General features: G+C 47.0%; 1 pseudogene across 1 annotated transcript in view; it reads right to left on the bottom strand.

Annotated features, from left to right (window-relative positions):
* The window catches only part of LOC311248022 (dedicator of cytokinesis protein 10-like), a 51,300-nt pseudogene that overhangs the window by 19,374 nt on the left and 7,490 nt on the right, over window positions 1-24,436 (bottom strand). Inside the window, exons 2-11 of the transcript XR_014621032.1 lie at window positions 24,366-24,431; window positions 22,027-22,213; window positions 16,954-17,037; window positions 16,029-16,112; window positions 14,219-14,377; window positions 10,899-11,153; window positions 8,779-8,901; window positions 5,147-5,229; window positions 1,345-1,467; window positions 1,167-1,246 (exon numbers count right to left, since the gene is read on the bottom strand). The product of XR_014621032.1 is annotated as a dedicator of cytokinesis protein 10-like (transcript). The remainder of the gene's footprint in view (window positions 1-1,166; window positions 1,247-1,344; window positions 1,468-5,146; window positions 5,230-8,778; window positions 8,902-10,898; window positions 11,154-14,218; window positions 14,378-16,028; window positions 16,113-16,953; window positions 17,038-22,026; window positions 22,214-24,365; window positions 24,432-24,436) is intronic.

Below are 24,436 nucleotides of genomic sequence, written 5' to 3'. Positions count from 1 at the left end.
ATAAATAAACAGAGAGGATGCGAGTATAAATAAACAGAGAGGATGAGAGTATAAATAAACAGAGAGGATGAGAGTATAAATAAACAGAGAGGATGAGAGTATAAATAAACAGAGAGGATGAGAGTATAAATAAACAGAGAGGATGAGAGTATAAATAAACAGAGAGGATGAGAGTATAAATAAACAGAGAGGATGAGAGTATAAATAAACAGAGGAGGATGAGAGTATAAATAAACAGAGAGGATGAGAGTATAAATAAACAGAGGAGGATGAGAGGATAAATAAACAGAGAGGATGAGAGTATAAATAAACAGAGAGGATGAGAGGATAAATAAACAGAGAGGATGAGAGGATAAATAAACAGAGAGGATGACAGTATAAATAAACAGAGAGGATGAGAGTATAAATAAACAGAGAGGATGAGAGTATAAATAAACACAGAGGATGAGAGGATAAATAAACAGAGATGATGAGAGTATAAATAAACACAGATGATGAGAGGATAAATAAACAGAGAGGATGAGAGTATAAATAAACAGAGATGATGAGAGTATAAATAAACAGATAGGATGAGAGTATAAATAAACAGAGAGGATGAGAGTATAAATAAACAGAGAGGATGAGATGATAAATAAACAGAGAGGATGAGAGTATAAATAAACAGAGATGATGAGAGTATAAATAAACAGAGAGGATGAGAGTATAAATAAACAGAGAGGATGAGAGTATAAATAAACACAGAGGATGAGAGTATAAATAAACAGAGGATGATATTATAAATAAACAGAGAGGATGAGAGTATAAATAAACAGAGAGGATGAGAGGATAAATAAACAGAGAGGATGAGAGTATAAATAAACAGAGAGGATGAGAGTATAAATAAACAGAGAGGATGAGAGTATAAATAAACAGAGAGGATGAGAGTATAAATAAACAGAGAGGATGAGAGGATAAATAAACAGAGAGGATGAGAGGATAAATAAACAGAGAGGATGAGAGTATAAATAAACAGAGAGGATGAGAGTATAAATAAACAGAGAGGATGATAGTACAGTACAGAGAAACAGAGAGGACGAGAGTACAGTATAAATAAACAGATAGGAGGGGTGAGCAGATAGTAGCAGAGCAGAGCGGAGATACTGAGTAAAAGATAGAATCGTCCGTACTCGCGTGCTCCATGGGGACATATTCCACTGTGATTTCCAGGTTCCCTGGAATAGTCTGCAGCTTACTGGTCTTCTCGGCCCTGCACACGACACAGAGATCAGAATAATAGATGAGACGTGGCTCAGCGTGAGTCTAGGACAGTAGATCTATCTTCTCGGCCAGATCTACGTGACTCACCTCCTGTACTCGGACACCTGCTTGATGAGGTCATCTGTGGAGATCTTGTTGCTCTCCTGCTTGAAAAGTGGCGAGAAGCGAGCCTCCCGGTCTAACGTCCCCTGGTTGTCCTTGAACACCGACCTGTCACAGACAAGAAGACATCAGTGAGGAGGTCACTCATTATATACTTATTGTTTATGTGTCTTGTAAGCCCATATGGGGGTGGGCATACTACACCTGTATGTAAGACACGGAAATAAAAAAAAACATCACATCAAATCAAATCAAATCAAATCAGGTTGATTTCAGATGACAAGCTACTGTTGACTGAGATGAACCAGTGGCGTTAGGTTGACCCCGAAATAGGTCAAACATTTTAAAACAGCGAGTACAGGGTAGTAGGGAGTTCCTGTTCGACATTTACTGTTATTGTAATTTTTTTATTACTCATATTGAGTACTTATATTGAGCTTAATTTGGGGAAATTTGGGGAGGGTGTACTGTGCTGCCCTACTGTCGGTCTGTGGAGGGTGTAGACTACCACATGCTGCCCTACTGTCTGTCTGGGGAGGGTGTAGAACTACCACATGCTGCCCTACTGTCGGTCTGGGGAGGGTGTAGAACTACCACACGCTGCCCTACTGTCGGTCTGGGGAGGGTGTAGACTACCACATGCTGCCCTACTGTCTGTCTGGGGAGCGTGTAGACTAACACATGCTGCCCTACTGTCTGTCTGGGGAGCGTGTAGACTAACACATGCTGCCCTACTGTCTGTCTGGGGAGGGTGTAGACTACCACATGCTGCCCTACTGTCGGTCTGGGGAGGGTGTAGACCACACGATGCCCTACTGTCGGTCTGGGGAGGGTGTAGACTACCACATGCTGCCCTACTGTCAGTCTGGGGAGGGTGTAGACTACCACATGCTGCCCTACTGTCGGTCTGGGGAGGGTGTAGACCACCACATGCTGCCCTACTGTCGGTCTGGGGAGGGTGTAGACTACCACATGCTGCCCTACTGTCGGTCTGGGGAGGGTGCAGACTACCACATGCTGCCCTACTGTCAGTCTGTGGAGGGTGTAGACTACCACATGCTGCCCTACTGTCAGTCTGTGGAGGGTGTAGACTACCACATGCTGCCCTACTGTCGGTCTGGGGAGGGTGTAGACCACACGATGCCCTACTGTCGGTCTGGGGAGGGTGTAGACTACCACATGCTGCCCTACTGTCAGTCTGGGGAGGGTGTAGACTACCACATGCTGCCCTGCTGTCGGTCTGGGGAGGGTGTAGACTACCACATGCTGCCCTACTGTCGGTCTGTGGAGGGTGTAGACTACCACATGCTGCCCTACTGTCGGTCTGTGAAGGGTGTAGACTACCACATGCTGCCCTACTGTCAGTCTGGGGAGGGTGTAGACTACCACATGCTGCCCTACTGTCAGTCTGTGGAGGGTGTAGATGACCACATGCTGCCCTACTGTCGGTCTGGGGAGGGTGTAGAACTACCACATGCTGCCCTACTGTCGGTCTGGGGAGGGTGTAGACTACCACATGCTGCCCTACTGTCGGTCTGGGGAGGGTGTAGACTACCACATGCTGCCCTACTGTCGGTCTGGGGAGGGTGTAGACTACCACATGCTGCCCTACTGTCGGTCTGGGGAGGGTGTAGACTACCACATGCTGCCCTACTGTCGGTCTGGGGAGGGTGTAGACTACCACATGCTGCCCTACTGTTGGTCTGGGGAGGGTGTAGACTACCACATGCTGCCCTACTGTCGGTCTGGGGAGGGTGTAGACTACCACATGCTGCCCTACTGTCACTCTGGGGAGGGTGTAGACTACCACATGCTGCCCTACTGTTGGTCTGGGGAGGGTGTAGACTACCACATGCTGCCCTACTGTCGGTCTGTGGAGGGTGTAGACTATCACATGGTGCCCTACTGTCGGTCTGGGGAGGGTGTAGAACTACCACATGCTGCCCTACTGTTGGTCTGGGGAGGGTGTAGAACTACCACATGCTGCCCTACTGTCGGTCTGGGGAGGGTGTAGACTACCACATGCTGCCCTACTGTCGGTCTGTGGAGGGTGTAGAACTACCACATGCTGCCCTACTGTCACTCTGGGGAGGGTGTAGACTACCACATGCTGCCCTACTGTCAGTATGGGGAGGGTGTAGACTACCACATGCTGCCCTACTGTCGGTCTGGGGAGGGTGTAGACTACCACATGCTGCCCTACTGTCGGTCTGTGGAGGGTGTAGACTACCACATGCTGCCCTACTGTCGGTCTGTGAAGGGTGTAGACTACCACATGCTGCCCTACTGTCAGTCTGGGGAGGGTGTAGACTACCACATGCTGCCCTACTGTCAGTCTGTGGAGGGTGTAGATGACCACATGCTGCCCTACTGTCGGTCTGGGGAGGGTGTAGAACTACCACATGCTGCCCTACTGTCGGTCTGGGGAGGGTGTAGACTACCACATGCTGCCCTACTGTCGGTCTGGGGAGGGTGTAGACTACCACATGCTGCCCTACTGTCGGTCTGGGGAGGGTGTAGACTACCACATGCTGCCCTACTGTCGGTCTGGGGAGGGTGTAGACTACCACATGCTGCCCTACTGTCGGTCTGGGGAGGGTGTAGACTACCACATGCTGCCCTACTGTCGGTCTGGGGAGGGTGTAGACTACCACATGCTGCCCTACTGTTGGTCTGGGGAGGGTGTAGACTACCACATGCTGCCCTACTGTCGGTCTGGGGAGGGTGTAGACTACCACATGCTGCCCTACTGTCACTCTGGGGAGGGTGTAGACTACCACATGCTGCCCTACTGTTGGTCTGGGGAGGGTGTAGACTACCACATGCTGCCCTACTGTCGGTCTGTGGAGGGTGTAGACTATCACATGGTGCCCTGCTGTCGGTCTGGGGAGGGTGTAGAACTACCACATGCTGCCCTACTGTTGGTCTGGGGAGGGTGTAGAACTACCACATGCTGCCCTACTGTCGGTCTGGGGAGGGTGTAGACTACCACATGCTGCCCTACTGTCGGTCTGTGGAGGGTGTAGAACTACCACATGCTGCCCTACTGTCACTCTGGGGAGGGTGTAGACTACCACATGCTGCCCTACTGTCGGTCTGTGGAGGGTGTAGACTATCACATGGTGCCCTACTGTCGGTCTGTGGAGGGTGTAGACTATCACATGGTGCCCTACTGTCGGTCTGGGGAGGGTGTAGAACTACCACATGCTGCCCTACTGTTGGTCTGGGGAGGGTGTAGAACTACCACATGCTGCCCTACTGTCGGTCTGGGGAGGGTGTAGACTACCACATGCTGCCCTACTGTCGGTCTGTGGAGGGTGTAGAACTACCACATGCCTCCTCCGATACATGTGGAGTCCTCAGACACTTTTTTCACTTGACAGCAAGGAGTTTCACTGGGAGAACGTAACATGCGCGGAGGTTCACGCTATTTCCCCCAGAGCCCCTCCCTGCTGAACAGGCACCCCGACCGACCAGTAGGAGTCGCTGTTTGACTTTGCAAGCCGGAGGTACCGCTGACAGCTGGATTCGAACCCGGAAGGTTTGGTAGGCGAGTGCTTAGAGCAACACTGTACTTATTGTACTTATTTTATGCCTATTGTCATGTCTGTACGTTCTACATTGCACACATTTTATTGTCTTTTATACCTATTCTTATGTCTGTTATCCATGTATGAAAGGTGCTATATAAATAAAGCTATTCTTATTATTACCTCTACGCTACCCAGCCGCGCCTAGGAGTTAATTGATCAGTGTATTGATCAGTGAATTGATCAGTGTAGCTCACCTGATGGACCAGGCGAAAGGCATACGGTACTTCCCCAGTTTACTACAGAACTGCTTGTTGGATTTCAACATCTTCTGAACCGTCTGTAGAGAAAGAGAGAGAGAGAGGGGGAGATAGAGAGAGAGAGAGAGAGAGAGAGAGAGAGAGAGAGAGAGAGAGAGAGTATATATATGTATATATTCTCTCCCACCCACCCACCCCCCCCCCTCCTAATGTACAGTCCCCTCCCCATCATATAGTAATTTTTTTAATTCAGGACCTGTTGCAGAGGTCTTTATTCGGCATGCAACGACACTCAATGTTTTAGCGGTACACACAGCGGTTCATTTTTAGCACACACACCGGAACACACACACGCATGCAATGTCTCTTTAGAATCGCCGATGCGATTCGTCTCTGCGATTAACCCATCCCGTCGTCCTTCCCCCCCAAGGGCAGCCGGGAGCAGACAGGCGTCAACGTGAGCCGCGCCAGGGGACCAATCCAAGTGCTCCTGTCCGTCTTCGTCAAGGACGCCACAGCGTTAGCGATCTGTTGTTGTGCATGTTTTTCCATTGGGTTTATCTTATCGGGGGGGAAACCCTTGCGAGCACGGGGAGAACATGCAAACTCCACACAGAAAGGCCTGGGAGATACCCCACCTGGGTACCTGGCATCATGGAAACCTGGTCCCCAAGCGGGAATCGAACCCTGGACCTTCTTGCTGTGAGGCGACAGTGTTAACCACTACACCACCGTGCCTAGTATATACTCTGTCAGGATCTATGGGTAACAGTACTGTATATTTGAATATCGTACATGTCACAAATGTAACAGTACTAAATACCTGTATGTCCCTATGCCATAAATGTCAATATGAATTGAAAATGGGTGACCCTGATGTAAACAAGACAAACGTCTTTCTCTGGTCTGCATCCCCTTAACAATTGTGTGTATTGAGCCGTACTGTATTGTACCCATTCTGCAATCTGTTAAATAACGTTTTCATTCATTCATTCATTCATTCATTCATTCATTCATTCATTCATTCATTCATTCATTCATTCATTCATTCATTCATTCATTCATTCATTCATTCAATCTGAATCGGGGGAAAACGACTTAATTTCCAAACCCATCCGATGGTTGGCCGCGTGACGGAGAGGCCGATGGGGCTCTTTACAGGAAACCCCCGCAGAAAGGTCACATGCTGCATGCAGCTGTTTGAAACGGCTCGGGCCATTTCTCATGCAGTAATAAACACCATGTTTTGTTTTTATTCCATAATAGCTCCCGTGGGCATTTTCACTGCAGCGCATGTTCCATATGGCAATATGATATTAAATGGTTCACTGTTGTTGGGAACAAAATGCTAAGATGCTTAAAACCAATAGGAAACGGTGTTGCATTGTACTGCAGAACGAATAGTATGAATATTACAGTGTATGTGGCCTATACCTATACTATATCTATATCACATATCCAGCATGTACAATAATGCTGTATATATACCATACAGTATATATATTTATTCTCAGTACCTGCCTGTACTTACCTGCACATAGTCCTTTTACATATCTGTAGATACCATATCTGTAGTTACACTGCTGACCAGTATGACTAGTCTACTACCATCCTGTCCTTATACCTGTATCACTGTACATATTATACTACAACTCTGTACATACATCTGATTAGCACCACACTCAGTAGTACTGATTTGTATATTTTATACCTGTATCACTGTGTACATATTATAGTACAACTCTGTACATACATCTGATTAGCACCACACTCAGTAGTACTGATTTGTATATGTTATACCTGTATCACTGTACATATTATACTACAACTCTGTACATACATCTGATTAGCACCACACTCAGTAGTACTGATTTGTATATTTTATACCTGTATCACTGTACATGTTATACTACAACTCTGTATATACATCTGATTAGCACCACACTCAGTAGTACTGATTTGTATATGGTGTCCCCAGTTTAATCACGTGTACGTTGTATATTGCTGTTGCACTTTAATGCTACATTTCCACTCTGGTTGGATGTCAACCCTCTTTTCATTGTACTGTACCCTGTACCTGTGCTGTATGATGACAATACAATTTGAATCTCATCGAATCGAATCGAATCGAATCTAATCTAATCTAATCTAATCTAATCTAATCTAATCTAATCTAATCTAATCTAATCTAATCTAATATAATATAATCTAATCTAATCTAATCTAATCTAATCGTATACACTAGGATGGCAAAGCGACAGGTACAGCTAGGCTCAGGTTGGGGGCTGACAGGTAGCTCAGGTTGGGGGCTGACAGGTAGCTCAGGTTGGGGGCTGACAGGTAGCTCAGGTTGGGGGCTGACAGGTACAGGTAGCTCAGCTTGGGGGCTGACAGGTAGCTCAGGTTGGGGGCTGACAGGTAGCTCAGGTTGGGGGCTGACAGGTACAGGTAGCTCAGGTTGGGGGCTGACAGGTACAGGTAGCTCAGGTTGGGGGCTGACAGGTAGCTCAGGTTGGGGGCTGACAGGTAGCTCAGGTTGGGGGCTGACAGGTAGCTCAGGTTGGGGGCTGACAGGTACAGGTAGCTCAGGTTGGGGGCTGACAGGTAGCTCAGGTTGGGGGCTGACAGGTAGCTCAGGTTGGGGGCTGACAGGTACAGGTTGCTCAGGTTGGGGGCTGACAGGTACAGGTAGCTCAGGTTGGGGGCTGACAGGTAGCTCAGGTTGGGGGCTGACAGCTACAGTAGGCTCAGGTTGGGGGCTGACAGCTACAGTAGGCTCAGGTTGGGGGCTGACAGCTAGGCTCAGGTTGGGGGCTGACAGGTAGGCTCAGGTTGGGGGCTGACAGCTAGGCTCAGGTTGGGGGCTGACAGGTAGCTCAGGTTGGGGGCTGACAGGTAGCTCAGGTTGGGGGCTGACAGGTAGCTCAGGTTGGGGGCTGACAGCTAGGCTCAGGTTGGGGGCTGACAGGTAGCTCAGGTTGGGGGCTGACAGGTAGCTCAGGTTGGGGGCTGACAGGTAGCTCAGGTTGGGGGCTGACAGGTACAGGTAGCTCAGGTTGGGGGCTGACAGCTAGGCTCAGGTTGGGGGCTGACAGCTAGCTCAGGTTGGGGGCTGACAGGTAGCTCAGGTTGGGGGCTGACAGCTAGGCTCAGGTTGGGGGCTGACAGCTAGGCTCAGGTTGGGGGCTGACAGGTAGCTCAGGTTGGGGGCTGACAGGTAGCTCAGGTTGGGGGCTGACAGGTACAGCTAGGCTCAGGTTGGGGGCTGACAGGTAGCTCAGGTTGGGGGCTGACAGGTACAGGTAGCTCAGGTTGGGGGCTGACAGCTAGGCTCAGGTTGGGGGCTGATAGCTAGGCTCAGGTTGGGGGCTGACAGCTAGGCTCAGGTTGGGGGCTGATAGCTAGGCTCAGGTTGGGGGCTGACAGCTAGGCTCAGGTTGGGGGCTGATAGCTAGGCTCAGGTTGGGGGCTGACAGCTAGGCTCAGGTTGGGGGCTGACAGGTAGCTCAGGTTGGGGGCTGACAGGTACAGCTAGGCTCAGGTTGGGGGCTGACAGGTAGCTCAGGTTGGGGGCTGACAGCTAGGCTCAGGTTGGGGGCTGACAGCTCGGCTCAGGTTGGGTGCCTCACCTTGCTGGAGTCCGTGTTCTTGATGTAGGGCTCCGCCCCGCACGTGATGTTCCCTGTGAGGACCTTCTCCACCCGGGCCACCATCACGATGTCGGAGTGGGGGTTGGTCACCGAGAAGATGGCCTGCGGGGACAGCGATGGAGTTTCACAGTGTATTCATACGTACCGGTATAAACATATATATATATATAATAAGCTGCTGGCGGGACAAAACCTCATAACTCCATTTTTTTTATATATTTTTTTTAATATAAATCAACTCCGTAGATCATCCTCCATATGTGTGTGTGGGTTTTACAAAGTTTAAACAATGGGAAAGCATTAAACCGATCATCTGTCTAAACCTCCTAACTCTATTCACCCTCAAATCTGTGTTCGTTTTTTTCATCTGCTGAAAAGTTGGGTTTTTGGAGTTATGAGGTTTTGTCCCGCCAGAGGTTTTGTGGCAGATATCAACCCCCGTCCCATGGTTACGTGAAGGATGGGAGATACTACCGCCACGGGAGGAGTGGAAGCAATTAGGCAGCTGATTAGGACTGATATAACACACCTGTGCACCATTAGATCGCCCACATCCCACACGCACACACACCAGACACACATAACATAAAACACTAGGACAGATAGAGTTGAGTTGAGAGGAGGTGCGGTAGGAGCGAAGTACGGAGAGAGAGATTGTTGTTTGACAGAGTGTTGTGAGGTGAGAGGTAGTGGGGAGGAGAGGTGAAGGCGAGAAGGTGTTCATTGTGTACTGGACCCTGGACTGGCTGAGAAACCCCCTTGTGTACTGACCCTGGACCGGAAGACAACTCTGAGTATTGAACAATCCCTTCTTTTGTACGAGAGCCCGATACGTGTTTTGACCCTGGACTGTTTTTGGATTAGCCTATTTCCCATTGGACTTGTGCTGTTAAACAATAAATATCATTTATCTATTGAAATTGTGCTTGTGTGGACATTGAAATAGTTTGTTTTGGTCCGTGTCGAGCTTGAACAACACCAGGCTCGTCACACTATATCATACATCAAATAGATAATCAATAGCTTCCTTTTGTTTTTGTTATTTTGGTCAAAAAGGTCAAATACATTCAAAAACATTTTATGGATATGTACTGTATACTCCTGTATGAAAATCGACAAATCTTCTTAAAATAATGGCTTATTTTCACGTTTTGAGAAAAACTGAATAAACTAAACCAAATATAGAATACTCTATAATATATATATTTTTTGTATCTACTTTTACTCCCCATTTTCTATTTTTCTCCCATCCCAATTTTCGTATTATCCAATTCTACCCTCCCCTGTCTCGAACGTTGTTAGACCATGCCTCCCCTCCGGTACACAAGGAGGCAGCCGTCGCATCTTTTCACCTGAACAGCGCGATCTCTCAGCGGCGAGGAGTAACGCGTGGGAGGCTCGCGCTGCCCCCCTGTTGCTTCCTAATTCTACTGTACAGGCGCACCAACCGACCTGTAGGAGTCGCTGTCCACAACGTCCGATCCCCACCCACCGGCTTTCCCACCCCCGGCCCCTAATACTGCCAATTGTATTAGTATGAACGACCAGCCAAGCCGGAAGCAACGCAGAGAGCTGGGCTCGAACCCAGCATCTCCTGCGTCAGTGGCGAGCGCCACTTAGCCGCCCATACTCTATATTAATATCTAAAGAAGACGCTTACCACCTAAATCGCACGGACCACCAAGTACGTAAGACATATATCATGCCAGTTAGGGTACCTTATGTGGCCATTTTTGTTTTACTTTTTGAGGACTGCATACCTTTTTTGCAAACTAAAATACTATACTTTATACTTATAGCACATGCATAAGCCTGGTCTCTTTTGAAAGATAACATTCTGAAGTTTATGTTACAATAAAGAAAGGTCACTTTTAGTGCTAATGAAATAGAGCAACATAGGTCTGAACTTGAGTTGTAGAAAAACGTGTTACTAGTTAGGAGTCCAGAAGTAGTATTTCCCCAGAAATTCGTATGGTATTAAAAAAACTCCCGCGATTCATTTTTATACAAATAACATTTGATTTGATTTGATTGGTTGTAAATGTATAATACGAACTGATACAGACCCTCATCTGCACCTCCGGCTCTCCGTCCCGTACCTGCTGGGGGAAGCACAGCCAGCGCTCCAGCTCCGGGTCCAGGTGGCAGTCTCCTGGCCTCCTCTCCGCCGCCGCCACGTGGGGGGGGGAGCTCAGGCCGTTCTCCTGGGGGGCCGCCGCGCCCGTCCCGTTACTGCAGCAGCCCCCCAGCATCTGACGCACCGCCTGGTGGTTCAGGTCCACGTGGAGGTCGGCCGACACCTTCCTGCCCTCCCGCACGTCCAGCAAGGCCACCGTCACGAAGAACGGCTCGATCTGGACGGAGAGGAGAGGAGGAGCAGCGTGGGGTCGTTGTGGCGAGATGATTCAGATTTGTGCTTGACGTACAGTGTGCATCTGGAGGCTGCTGTGCACTCATACATTCATAATTAGGGATGTCCGATATTGGCTTATGCCCCCCTAACGATTTTGCAGAGTTGTAATCGTAAGCAGGAAATGTTTGCATCAAGTTCAAGGCCATATAATTGTACATTTTTTATATTTAAAAAAAATAATAGGAAGTGCACTAACAGCCTAACCTCAATATATCTGTAAAAGATTACAACTATTTCCAAATATTAACCACTTATATTCCCGTTTGTTTGATATTAAATCCCGTTTTATGACAAAAAAAACGCAGAAATCTGCATTTATTTCATATTTATATACGTTTTCAATCTCATAGTGCAGCGTGAAAAACCTGCACCGAGTCCGTGTGAAAAAGAATATGTCTTCATATTTACAAATGAATGACTAATTCGGTCAGAAATAGCGTAACTAATAACGTTAGTAAGCACTGCTTTTTGCTTATTATACTCGCGGGGATACAGTAAATGTATCCCCTGATACATTCTGAAAAGCACATCGCTGATTGTGGAAGAACCAGCCGACTTCCGCACTTCTGCACTCTGCTCGTCAGAGCGGAGCCGCTCGAGGGAGGCTCCACCCCAGCACAGGGCTGAGAGCTGTGCCGAGGGGTCTAGGAAGTCTAATGCCACGGTGCTTTGGCTGGCTACACCAGCCATAGTGCAACTGCGCCACCGTGTGTCATAATCCGGTAACGGACTTACTGGCAGATCAACTGGATCCTGGTGGTATGAAAATAGCGTTTATTTGATAATTACAGCGGCAATTGAATGAATGAGTGCAGATAAAAAATCAGCGTTTTAACATGGGAGTCAATGAGAAGAAAGAAAACACTAGGTTACACCCCAAGCTAAGCTCTATAACTTCTTTTTTATGGGTATTCTAATGATGATCGTTTTACATGTTTGATATGTATAGACAATGAGCAAACTGACCCAATTTCATGACATAATAAATAAACACAGCCATCGTTGTACACAGAAACACAAATAAATATAGGCAAAAAACACAAAATAGTCGCTAAGGGGGCAGAAGGGGTTTACTATCGGAAAGTATCGGTATCGCTAATATATATATATATTTTTTATTTTTTATTTTTTTTTACATTTATTTAATCTTTATTTGCCCAGGCAAGCAAGTAAGAACAAATTCTTATTTTATTTATTGTGAAAAGTATGCATAATGTCGTGTTAATTCCACGACAAGAGATATGTTACTTACTACACATTAAACAACATTATTTAATGATGAACAAATCAAGTACAAACAATGTTGATAATGAGTTATAAATAATGTATATGTATAATGTATAAACATTTGTAAATGTTATACAAATATAGTTATAAATGATTTAATAATAATCTACGAATGTATATAAATGGGTTGTTCATGATTTGTTCATTGTCCACAAATACCTTATAAAGGTATTATAACTGAGTGTTATTATAAAGTGTTACCGAATTATCGTATTTGCTGTGCAGTGTCAGATCAATACTTTAGACACTTTAACACACTTTATATTTAGTAGTAAAGATATTTGCACTACAATTCATACCTCATTGCACCTTACCCTAAGTGTGTACCTCATCCCATGTCTGCATTGTACTGTACCTCACTGTTACTCTTTTTACTCTGTATTGTATATTGTATAATATGTATATTGACTAGGGATGCTCGTGATTGGCTTTTTTACCGATACCGATATACCGATATTGTCCAACTCTTAATTTTCTATACCGATATCAACCGAATAATTTCAGGTAATTAACATTACATATCTCTTGTTGTGGAAATAACACAACATTATGCATACTTTTGACAATAAATACAATCAGAATTTGTTCTTACTTGCTTGCCTGGGTAAATAAAGGTTATAGAAATGTAAAAAAAAATAAAATAAAAAAATTTGAAAATGTATACCGATATTTTCCGATATCACATTTTAATGCCGATATCGGCCGATAATATCGGACATCCCTAATATTGACTGAACACTTTATTTGACATACTTTTCATATACTTTTGATCTATTTCTGTATGAAGCACACTCCCAGGGGCTCATACAGAAAAAAGCATTTCGTGATAAAGTATTCTGTATTTTGTATTTTACTATGACAATTAATAAACAAACTGAAACTGAAACTGAACTGAACAAAACATATACAGTTCTAACCAAGGATTATAGGAAATGATCTTATTTGCCGCGCAGTGTCAGAACAATACGCTGCTGAGACGTGATTTATGATTCACAGCAGGAAGAGAAAGTCTGGCTCTGCAGAAATGAAGCCGGACGCCTGGGTGTGAGAGTGTGAGCGCGGTGCCGGCCGTGCCGTCCTCACGTTGGTGACGGGTCCAGCCTCCGTCTCGCTCACACAGCCCTGCAGCGTGAGGTCCAGCCCCCCGCAGGTCGTACTCACGTTGGTGACGGGTCCGGCCTCCGTCTCGCTCACACAGCCCTGCAGCGTGAGGTCCAGCCCCCCGCAGGTCGTACTCACGTTGGTGACGGGTCCGGCCTCCGTCTCGCTCACACAGCCCTGCAGCGTGAGGTCCAGCGCCCCCCGCAGGTCGTACTCACGTTGGTGACGGGTCCGGCCTCCGTGTCGCTCACACAGCCCTGCAGCGTGAGGTCCAGCGCCCCCCACAGGTCGTACTCACGTTGGTGACGGGTCCAGCCTCCGTCTCGCTCACACAGCCCTGCAGCGTGAGGTCCAGCGGCCCCCGCAGGTCGTACTCACGTTGGTGACGGGTCCGGCCTCCGTCTCGCTCACACAGCCCTGCAGCGTGAGGTCCAGCGCCCCCCGCAGGTCGTACTCACGTTGGTGACGGGTCCGGCCTCCGTCTCGCTCACACAGCCCTGCAGCGTGAGGTCCAGCGCCCCCCGCAGGTCGTACTCACGTTGGTGACGGGTCCGGCCTCCGTCTCGCTCACACAGCCCTGCAGCGTGAGGTCCAGCGCCCCCCACAGGTCGTACTCACGTTGGTGACGGGTCCGGCCTCCGTCTCGCTCACACAGCCCTGCAGCGTGAGGTCCAGCGCCCCGCAGGTCACCATCAGTCTCCTGCCCAGCCTCTCCTCAAATGGCTTCACCGAGTGGCTCTCGCCCGGGGTGTACTCCGTCCGCTGGCTCCTGAGGACCTGGGGAGGAGAGCAGCGCATGTGGTTAGAGGGAGAGCGCACGTGGTTACTGCCTGAATCAAATATTGTTAAATGATTGTGTATATTGTATTGTGTGATGACTGACTAAACTACTGCAGAGACACACACAAACACAAACAAGCACACATAGACACACAAACAAGCACACATAGACACATAAACAAGCACACATAGACACACAAACAAGCACACATAGACACACAAACAAGCACACATAGACACACAAACAAGCACACATAGACACACAAACAAGCACACATAGACACACAAACAAGCACACATAGACACACAAACAAGCACACATAGACACACAAACAAGCACACATAGACACACAAACAAGCACACATAGACACACAAACAAGCACACATAGACACACAAACAAGCACACATAGACACACAAACAAGCACACATAGACACACAAACAAGCACACATAGACACACAGAAAAACAAGCACACACAGAGACACACACAAACAAGCACACATTGACACACACACACACACAAACAAGCACGTTAATTATCACAATAAATACACGTACTTTACGGTGAAATGCTTGGTTCTGTATGAGCCCCTGAGAGTGTGCTTCATACAGTAAAAAATAAAAAAGTAAGTAAGAAAGTAAGTAAAACGTAAGTACTGTACTTACGTTTTACTTACTTTTCTTTTTTTTTACTGTATGAAGCACACTCTCAGGGGCTCATACAGAACCAAGCATTTCACCGTAAAGTATGTGTATTTATTGTGATAATTAATAAACTAACTTGAAACTTGAACTTGAACACACACACAAACAAGCACACAGAGACACACGCTCAAACAAGCACACATAGACACACACAAACAAGCACACACACACACACAGACACACACAAACAAGCACGCACACACAGACACACACAAACAAGCACTTCCCACTCTCCAAGACATTTACAACAAGCGTTACATGGGTAAGGCTAAGAGAATAATAAAAGACTCCAGCCACCCAAACAACTGCCTCTTTGAACTGCTGCGGTCAGGCAAGCGATACCGGAGTATCATGGCAAGCACAGAGAGACTCAGAAGAAGCTTCTATCCCCAGGCCATCAGGATGCTCAACGAACAATAACACTATGTAACAAACCATCAAATACACTCACAGCACACACATCCACACGTACACACTCACTTTAAACAAACAACTCACTGTAGCATCGACTTTACCCTCTTTAACACTTTAACACACTTTATATTTATTGGTAAAGAGATTTGCACTACAACTCATACCTCATTACACCTTACCCTAAATTGTACCTCATCCCATTTCTGCATTGTACAGTATATTGTATTGTAACTCAGTTACTTTTCTACTCTGCATTGTATATATGTATATCAAACACTTTTGTTTACGTACTTTTGACTTCTATTTTATACTTATTTTATACTTATCTATTTTTATCTACCACACTCTCAGGAGCAAAACAGAAAGAAGCATTTCATATAAAAGTGTTCTGTATTTTTGTATGACAACTAATAAAGAAACTTGAACAGACACACGCACACACAAACAAGCACACACAGACACACACACAAACAAGCACACAGAGACACACACACACACACACACAAGCAGAGTGTATAGTACATACAGGAGTGTCAGGGTCGAGGGAGAACAGGTTCAGCCTATCTTCTCTCCTGGCAGCGCGGACGCCTTCCTCTGTCTCTGAGATATACTGTAACAGGAGAGAGAGAGATAGAGAGAGAGATAGAGAGAGAGAGAGAGAGAGAGAGAGAGAGAGAGAGAGAGAGAGAGAGAGAGAGAGAGAGAGAGAGAGAGAGAGAGAGAGAGAGAGAGAGACAGAGAGAGAACAAGACAGACAGATTTAGAGATAGAGAGAGGATTATTATTCCTCACCTATCGTAATTATAATCAGCAGCTATAATGAGATGTAGGGCTGTCCCCGACTAAGGATTTGGATGGTCGACTATGATTGGCCAAAATGTGCCGTTAGTCGACTATTGGTAATAAAAAATAAAAGTATAATATAATATATATAATCATTCCATTTGGGCTGTGGGGGGTGCTTAATGTCTGAAGGAGTCGACTGAAGGCTTCTTGTCCTCTGCAAAAGCATGCAATTGGTCCACTGATGGATACATCTTGATATTTGTCTAGTCTAGTGTGTTCATTAGACGGGTGAAATCCTCTTTCAGTGCCTCTGTGCCTGTTTTCGTAGGCAGTTAACCTCTGGTATGCATGCCATTAGCGTTAGCCACGCTTCTAGCTTCTACTATTCGACTAAGAGGTTGGTTAGTCGACTACGGCTCCTTTAGACCGATTAGTCGACTAATCGACTAATAGGAGTCAGCCCTACTGAGATGTGATCACATGTGTGTGTTAACCCTTTCACTGCCGCACTACCAAACGGTTAACCCTTTCACTGCGACAATACACAGCTGGTTAACCCTTTCACTGCCACACTATAGAAGGTTAACCCTTTCACTACCACACTATAGAAGGTTAACCCCTTCTGTAGTGTGGCAGTAGAGCGGTACTGAGAGGCTGGCGCTCACCTTGGCCAACTCTGGGTTGATGCCGTTCTCTGTCGTCTCCTCGCTCTCATGCAAGCAGCTGTCGCTCAGCGACATGTCGAACACCTCTGGGGAGAGAACCAACACACACAGTTAGAGGCCATCAACCTTTATTTTTTATTTATTCTCGAAATTACAATTGAGGTCACCCTCATTTTCAATGTAGTCGAGACTTTACAGACATTTCAATGCACACATTTCTACAATATAACAATAATAAATATGAATAACTATCTACATAGTACTCTGAGTCCAGAGTGCACCACAGAAATTAGTATAAAAATGTACATACAAATAAACATAATAAAATTGCATCTACATTACATTGCACTACTTTTATTGCCTTTTATACCTATTCTTATGTCTGAAATGTCATAAGAATAGGTATAAAAGACAATAAAAGTAGTGCAATGTAAACGTGCAGATTTTAAGAATAGGTATAAAATAAGTACAATAGTACAATGTCGCTCGAAGGCATGTGAACCCCCCCGGAACAGTCAGTCCCTACCACATCCCCATCCAAGACACACCCAGTAATGAGTCAGTAATGGCGTTAAACAGCAACCTCTAGGGTAGTGATTCTCAAACTACTACTGCTTTGTTTACTTTTTGTTTTGTTTTGGTCTGACGTGTGGGTTTGAGTTTATTATTATACTGTGAATCTCTCCAGACCTCACTTGGCAGAGCCTGAGGTCTGGCCAGCAGCGAACCCCCCCCCCCCCCCCCCCCATACCCACTGAAATCCAATCCACACATCACACAAAAACTAAAAATGTAAACAAAGCACAGTGCCGAGAGGGGATCTTTTGCCTAGAGCAGGGGTTCTCAGACTTTTTTATACCACGACCCCCTTTTTATTTAGGATTTTTTTTAGCGACCCCACACTTAATGTATCGCGTAATTTCCAACGTGGAATTAAGGAATATCAAAATAAAAGCACACGTTGTTGAACTTGCATCCTGCATATTTATTAGAAAATTTTATTACAGCACTATGTTATCAATACACATTTATAAAAAACAAGGCATATTTAGCCAAAATATGTTGCCAGGACATAAAAAAAAAATATATATAAAGAAAATATTGATTGTTTTTCTTTATTTTTATTTTTTATTTCTTGCCAATGGCCCCACTGTCACCTACCCACGATCCCACTTTGGGTCGCGACCCGTAGTTTGAGAACCGCTGGCCTAGATGTTGCTGTTCGACAACATTACAGATTCCACCTTTAAGCCTCCAGGGAGGGACTCCTATTAAATGGTAAATGGTGCATTTATATCGCAGCTTTTATCCAAAGCGCTTCACAATTTGTTCCTCACATTTCACCCGTTCACTCACACATTCACACACCGACGGCGGAGGCGACCACGCAAGGTGCCAACCTGCTCATCGGGAGCAGTTAGGGGGTTAAGTGTCTTGCTCAAGGACACTTCAACACACGCTGCCCGGGAGGAGCGGGAATTGAACCGCGGGAACCTCCGGATTACCAGACCACTGCTCTACCTCCTGAGCCACTGTCGCCCGATAACTACTGTAGCATATATAACAATATAATGTATGGTCTAATACCATACATGATTCGAGTGTTTACGGGAGGGAGAATGTGAACATGTCAATTCCTATCGAGGACTCTGTGTCCTTTATAGGTCAATGATCCTCAGGGGTCACTTCCTCAAAAGGTCAAGCTGTAAATACATAAGTAATAGTAATCCTAGTCGGTCTGTAAACCGCATCTCTACCCCAGACAGCCGTACAGGAGCCCATCGGTCACGTCCTCTCGGACAACAACACGCCGACAGACTGGCTGCTGGAGGAGAAAGCATAACTTATCGATGTCTGGAGCTGGGCCCCGGTAGGCCCAACTCACTGAGCGTAATGGCTCATTAGGTCACCATTAACACTTCAACCTGATTTACAGTCACGTTAGCGAACCACGGCGCCACGATGGCTGCCGCTATTACATCACTCCACCACTTCCCACTATGGGGGCGGTTCTGCCATGCTCTCTGTGGCTGTGTGTCAGTACCATGTTATGACGTTTACAGGCTGTATTCCCATGCTCTCTGTGTGTCAGTACCATGTTATGACGTTTACAGGCTGTATTCTCATGCTCTCTGTGTGTCAGTACCATGTTATGAAGTTTACAGGCTGTATTCCCATGCTCTCTGTGTGTCAGTACCATGTTATGACGTTTACAGGCTGTATTCCCATGCTCTCTGTGGGCATGTGTCAGTACCATGTTATGAAGTTTACAGGCTGTATTCTCATGCTCTCTGCGTGTCAGTACCATGTTATGAAGTTTACATACTGTATTCCCATGCTCTCTCACAGAGTCAGCGTGTGAGGTTTATACGAGGAAGGGTTCCACTCCCATGTACGGGACTTTAATAACAAGGCATTATTAAGCTCCTCAACTGAGGCGGAGTCCTCGGTTTTGGTGTCAGCTCTCATTTCCTGCTGGTAATGTCATGGCCACCGCCCCAGTAGGCCTTCTCTTAGGGCACCGCGGGCGGGCAGACGAGAGGGAAGGAATGGCTTCCCACTCATGCTCAGTATGAGGTCATTATGACTCCATGTTTGTGGTCTATTCTCTATTGTAGTAAACCCCAGTGGGTTCTATTCAGACAGGTTCTCTACCCTTCTCTACTCTCTTTTCAAGTCATCTCCTCTCAATTTTGTGCTGTGCGTTTTTTTTGTTGTAATATGCTAGCTTGGTGCGAATAGCGTTAGCCGTTAGCAATGACAGCAGCCAGCTAGCTAGCACGTTGGCTATTGAGTAAAAACAAAACCATACATCGACATGAAGGCTCAGACATTTCAAACATCAACGATGTAACTTTCAGAATGAGAGCTTTTGCTGCTGGAAATAACGTTAGCCTGCTGCGACTCGCATGAAAAACGATGTGATTTAATGTCCTATGGTGCCTTGTGTCGACTTTGTCTATTTTGCTGCCGTCTATTGTATGCTCATTTTATGCTTATTTTATGCCTAATTTTATGTCTGCACTTTATGCATTGCTCTTGATCTGCCAATTTTGTGATAATTTTATGCCTATGTCTTTTTTTACTGCTGTGAAGCACTTTGAGCTGCAATTCTTGTATGCAAGGTGCTATATAAATAAAGTTTATTATTATTATTATTATTATTATTATTATTATTATTATTATTATTATTATTATTATTATTATTATTATTATTATTATTATTATTATTATTATTATTATTATTATTATTATTATTATTATTATTATTATTATTATTATATGATGATGGGGCCTGGCTTTCATGATTAGTGAGTGGAGGTCCAACCAAACATATAATTCTACTTTTACAAAATTTAAAAACAGGACATTCCAGGTGGCGTAGGCTTGTGGTCGGAAGAAACGCTCAGGCACATGCAGTCTACCTGAGTCCAATGGGTCCTAACACTGGCCAGGAGCCGACCCCCTGTAAGCCAATCCTACTACAACGGAACGTAGACCAATCCCAGTCACTCTTATTGTCTGGGACCAAATTCGGTCACGCCCCATTTTGCGCGACATCCAGGCTTTTTTTTTACCGTCAGCGATTGGGAATTTCAGGTAGATGAAGTGAAATTATACTTATTTTAGAATATATATATCAAATTTCATGAGTATTCATCTATATTTAGTCATCTAAAGACTATTAGATATGAACCTATGTACCAGTAAAAAGTGGGAATCTCTAGAATGTGTTTTGGGCGACGGTGTTTACGGAAGAGCGGGTAGCCTCTCAAGTTGACGATACACAACACTTTCTGTTGTCAGTAGATGGCAGCATTGGTTTAAAATTAAAAGGTGAAAATGTTATGACTACAACATGAATACAATTCCCAAGACCTTTAGCACAGGTCACAGGTCACTGGTCAGCACCGGGTTATAAAAACGCGATCTGAACAGCGTTAAACTATTAATGGGACCTGAGTACAGTGATAGAGAATGGTCACATTTACATTTACATTTTACATTTAGTCATTTAGCTGACGCTTTTGTCCAAAGCGACTTACAAGTTCTGTACGACAAGCCATCAGGAAGGATACAACTCTATCAGCTGAGTAACAATGTTCATCAAAGTGTTGCGTGCTACAGTGTAGGTTAGTTTATTAGGACAAGTGCATGACAGTAAGGTTAGTTAGGGTTGGATACTTTTTTTTTTTTTTTTTTTTTTTCAGATAATGGTCACCTATTTATCTTAACAAAAGTGCATCATTAGCATTATGTTTGTTGTCTAAACAGGAACATAATGGTACAATTTAAGATTTGAATGTTATCCGCATATAAAGGACAAATAAAACATTGTTAATTTGTAAGACACCTCAATGAAAACGGCGCAGGGTAAGTTATATTCGCTATTGTTATGAAAATGTGATAGAATCCTATAAAAAAATCCTATAAAATTACCGTACTTTTCGCACTATAAGCCGCACCTGACTATAAGCCGCAGCAGCTAAATTGAATGATGTGTACATATATAAGCCGCACTGGACTATAAGCCGCAGGTGTTTTAATGTTTAATTACCATATGTAATTACCATTGGGACACAATACTGTCGGACAAATAACAAGAATGAACTCATTTACAAGTTGTATTAAGTTTAGCAAATAAGGGAACAGATAAATAACATTTCAATGCAGTCAAAAAAGCTATATTTTGATTTTAACATTTTCGGGTTTGGTCACGTCGAGTCACATATAAGCCGCACCGTTATATAAGCCGCAGGGTCGAAAAATGGGGGAAAAAGCCGCGGCTTATAGTCCGAAAAGTACGGTACATGTATCACAAAACGGGTACTGGAGCCATCTTTTTGTTTGTGTCTCTTGTCAAGTCTGTGCTAATGCTTTTTCTTTTTGAGTCTATATTTTGTCTTCATTAGTCTTATTGCCATTGTTGTTTTTGTTAATGCTAATGTTATTGTCAATGTTATTATTGTCAATGTTATTGTATTGTAATGTCTTGTTTTATGTATGAAAATAAAATAAAATAAAATAAAAACATTTATAATTTTTTTTATAAAAGTAGAGGTCCAGGCTCACCGTCCGGTGGTCGGTGAGGTCCAGGCTCTTGCGGTCCGGAGCCGGCCCGTCGTGGGGGCTGATCTGCAGGATGCGGGGTCAAGGTGCTGATCCACTCCTCCATGTCCTGCTCGCTCTCCGCGGCCAGAACAAAGTACGTCACCTCGTGCATCTTCAGCTCGAACGCGTGCTTTCTCAAACGGTTGTTCTGTAGGAGGGGAGAGGGAGGGAGAGGAGGGAGGGAGGAGGGAGGGAGAGAGAGGAGGGAGGAGGAGAGAGGGAGAGGAGGGAGGAGGGAGAGAGAGAGGGAGGGAGAGGAGGGAGGGAGGAGGGAGAGAGGAGGGAGGGAGAGGAGGGAGAGGAGAGGAGAGGAGAGGGAGGGAGGAGGGAGGAGGAGGGTGGGAGAGAGAGGAGGGAGGGAGAGGAGGGAGGGAGGAGGGAGGGAGAGAGAGGAGGGAGGAGGGAGAGAGGGGAGGGAGGAGGGAGGGAGAGAGAGGAGGGAGGAGGGAGAGAGGAGGGAGGGAGGGAGAGGAGGGAGGAGGGAGAGAGGAGGGAGGGAGAGGAGGGAGGAGGGAGAGGAGAGGGAGGGAGAGAGAGGGAGGAGGGTGGGAGAGAGAGGAGGGAGAGGAGGAGGGAGGGAGGGAGAGAGAGGAGGGAGGAGGGAGAGAGGAGGGAGGGAGAGGAGGGAGGAGGGAGAGAGAGGGAGGGAGAGGAGGGAGGGAGGAGGGTGGGAGAGAGAGGAGGGAGGAGGGAGAGAGGGAGGGAGGGAGAGAGAGGAGGGAGGAGGGAGAGAGGGAGGGAGGGAGAGGAGGGAGAGGAGAGGGAGGGAGAGAGAGGAGGGAGGAGGGAGAGAGGGAGGGAGGGAGGGAGGGAGGGAGGGAGAGAGAGGAGGGAGGAGGGAGAGAGGGAGGAGGGAGGGAGGGAGGGAGGGAGAGAGGGAGGAGGGAGGGAGGGAGGAGGGTGGGAGAGAGAGGAGGGAGGAGGGAGAGAGGGAGGGAGGGAGAGGAGAGGGAGGGAGAGGAGAGGGAGGGAGGAGGGAGGGAGGGAGGGAGGGAGGGAGGGAGGGAGGGAGGGAGGGAGGGAGGAGGGAGGGAGGGAGGGAGGGAGGGAGGGAGGGAGGGAGGGAGGGAGGATGGAGAGGAGAGGGAGGGAGGAGGGAGGGAGGAGGGAGGGAGGAGGGAGGAGGGAGGGAGAGGAGGGAGGGAGGGAGGGAGAGGAGAGGGAGAGAGGAGGGAGAGGGGAGGAGAGAGGAGGGAGAGGAGGGAGGGAGGAGAGGGAGGAGAGGGAGGAGAGGAGGGAGATGGGAGGAGAGAGAGGAGGGAGAGGAGGGGATGGAAGGGGAGGGGAGAGGAGGTAGGGAGGGAGGGAGGGAGGGAGGGAGGGAGGGAGGGAGGGATGGAGGGAGGGAGGGAGGGAGGGAGGGAGGGAGGGAGGGAGGGAGGGAGGGAGGGAGGGAGGGAGGGAGGGAGGGAGGGGAGGGTGAGAGGGAGGAGAGGAGGGAGAGGGGAGGAGAGGGGGAGAGCAGGGAGAGGGGAGGAGAGAGGAGGGAGAGGAGGGTGGGAGGATAGGGAGGAGAGGGAGGAGATGTGGGAGATGGGAGGAGAGAGAGGAGGGAGAGGAGGGGATGGAAGGGGAGGGGAGAGGAGGGTGGGAGGGAGGGGAGGGAGGGAGGGAGGGAGGGAGGGTGGGAGGGAGGGAGGGAGGGAGGGAGGGGTGGAGGGTGGGAGGGTGGGGGAGGAGAGGGGGAGGCAGGGAGGGGTGTGAGAGGTGGGATAGGATGGGAGGGGAGAGGAGGGTGGGAGGGAGGTGGGAGGGAGAAGAGGAGGGAGGGAGGGAGTGGAGGGTGACGGGAGGAGGGAGAGGAGGGAGAGGAGGGAATAGGGAGGGAACAGAGGGAGTGGAGGGAGAGGAGGGAGAGAGAGGAGGGGGAGAGGGAGGAGGAATCGGAAGGTGATATGCGCCAAATGATGATTGGTGGGAGGGAGGGAGGGATGGAAGGATAGGTGGATGAATGGATGGATGGATGGATGGATGGATGGATGGATGAATGGAGGGAGGGAGGGAGGGAGGGAGGGAGGGGAGGGAGGGAGGGAGGGAGGGATGAATACACCAATGAAACAATGATCAGGTAAAAACCAAAATATCAAAAACAGAGCTTGAGAATGGAGCTAAGCAACACGCTCTCCTCACTCTGCACTGATACTGAGTCATATGAGACTGTGTGTGTGTGTGTGTGTGTGTGTGTGTGTGTGTGTGTGTGTGTGTGTGTGTGTGTGTGTGTGTGTGTGTGTGTGTGTGTGTGTGTGTGTGTGTGTGTGTGTGTGTGTGTGTGTGTGTGTGTGTGTGTGTATAGAACACACCTGGACCACCCCGGTACAGGAGTCGAGGAAGATGCAGCCCTTGGGCTCCTTGGAGATCTTCTCGTCCTTGT

The sequence above is a fragment of the Notolepis coatsorum genome (assembly GCF_963971535.1).
Source record: "Notolepis coatsorum genome assembly, contig: SCAFFOLD_657, whole genome shotgun sequence".
Taxonomy (NCBI): domain Eukaryota; kingdom Metazoa; phylum Chordata; class Actinopteri; order Aulopiformes; family Paralepididae; genus Notolepis; species Notolepis coatsorum.
This window is presented reverse-complemented; position numbering and strand designations above follow the sequence as displayed.